The sequence below is a fragment of the Fragaria vesca genome, linkage group LG5, assembly GCF_000184155.1.
Source record: "Fragaria vesca subsp. vesca linkage group LG5, FraVesHawaii_1.0, whole genome shotgun sequence".
NCBI lineage: Eukaryota > Viridiplantae > Streptophyta > Magnoliopsida > Rosales > Rosaceae > Fragaria > Fragaria vesca.
Window position 1 is genome coordinate 8,873,738 of NC_020495.1, and position 2,156 is coordinate 8,875,893.

A 2,156-nucleotide genomic window follows, 5' to 3' on the forward strand; every position below is an offset into this window, starting at 1 on the left:
TTTGATTTCTGATGCGATTGCTTCCTTTGTTGCAGTTGAAAATCAAAACTGTGGTCGAAGACAGAGGAATAGGAAGTTGCAGTGCAAACCAGAGCCCCAAATTGAAGAGTTGAAAACAGAGAAGGTGAGGCTGATACCATGGGTTTTTGTTCCTCAAGATTATGTGACCTGTGTATCATTTTCTTATATGGTGAGCAAGTTATCATTATAGACAAAGTCAATTGAAATCTACTAGGTTTGGATAAATTTTACTTTATGGATATGAAGTGGCTCACTCCTGTGGACAATCTTGGGTTGGTGAATTGAGGGTTTAAAGTGAAATGAGGGTTGCTGGACCTAGTTTCCAGGATTCTATAGGTATAACTGTACAGGAGAAGAAAATAGATTAGGTTGGTGCTATAAAAGTTTCGAACTTGGTGCTATACCAGGATTTTAATAACCCGATAGCAGTGGAACTTGATGTCATACGTAAATAGGTTCTTGAGGGTAATTTATAGATTCTTTTAATTGGTTGATTCCTTTCAGAACACAATATGAAAATATGTTTCTAATGTTCCTTTGTTAAACACATAAGGTTTGATAATGGATACTCATAGATATAAGATTCATTTCAAACATTGTTCAAGATATCTTCTTACATTTACTGAACATACACACACACACACACTGTCACATCCCGACCCTTATATTTTTACCTTATTTACTAGCCTGATTATAATAAGAATTTTACCGTCTCGATCATTGAGTTAATAGTTTAATTGGTCCCTAGAGGGGTTTCGGGGACGATTATGTGCGGAGGATTATTCGTATGAGGAAAATATGACGACTGTAAAAATAGTAAATTTTAGCTAGTAAAAGGTAATTTTTATTCGGGTATTATTTTTTTCGGGGTGTTTTATTTTGGAGTGAGTTGATATATGAGTATTGGACCGGTTTGGAGAGGCCCAAACCCATCTCCCTCTTTTTTCTCTTCTCCCTCTCTCCCGTTTTCTCCTTCCCCCCGAGTCTTCTCCCCTGCCGGATCGCCCAGCCCACGTCTGCCGCCGTCCGGCCAGCCACCGGCCGCCGCTCCACCCCAGTTCGGACCCCCATCTCCTCCTCTCCCTCCCCGGCCTAGCCCCCGAGCCTCTAACCCGCCGGAAGAGGAGGAAACCCGCCGGAAATGCCGGGAAGCATTTCGCCGGAACTCCCTCCTCCGGCCACCAATCCGGGCAAGCTTGGTACGGTTTTGTAGCCCTCCTCCTGTGCAGCAACCCCTCCAATCAGCTCACTCCCTCTTGAGCTAGGTAAGGAGAAATGTGGAGTTGAAATTTCTAGGGCTTTTAGGATGTTTTTGTTCGATTAGCCTAGTTAGGCTTGGAATTGGGTGATGTATTGATCAGGAAAGTTGTAGAGCATGATGAGGAGATTATTCTGTCAAAATTTCATAGGTTTTGGAGGTCGCCGGAATTGGCCTCCGGCCGCCGCTGCCGGTTAGGAGATTTTTGGGGTTTTAAGTGTGGAATATTAAGAGGAGTATATTGATGTGATTTATGGAATTTTTGGATGAGATTTGGATAGGTTTGTGAATTTCTGAAGTTTGGTATTTTTGGCGGTTAATTAATGTAGAATCCGGCCGTAGGATTTAAGTCGTATTTTGGGGAGGTTGTATCTACGACTGTTGAGTATGATATTTAAGTTCGGATCGTTCCGATTAAAGAATATCGAAGTTAGGCAATGATGAGAGTAATTATGGCTCTCGGGTAATTTTGCCTATTTTGATTAAATATTGGATTATTGGTTGGGAAATTAATTTTATATTTGGAACAGGACGTGAGGAGGCTCGAGCAGACGAGGCCCCAGATCGACATCAGGCTTAGGCCTAATTTGTGAGTGGACGTTTATTTTAAATAAATGCATGCTATAGTTCATGGTTGAACAATTAATGTTGCGGAATATTTTAACGTCATTTTAATTTGACGATTTTTATTTCTCTTGGAGAGTTACCGAAATAATGGGATTTTCGGTGGATATAAATATGTATTTATGAGAGAGTATGTATATAAAATGCTAGCTAGCCATATGTGTCTGTCCACCTTAATGACGTAGCATATAGCCGCATTATGGTGTGACGTGAGCGTTGGACGTAAGCGTAGTAGCCCTATTTGAGTGTTTAA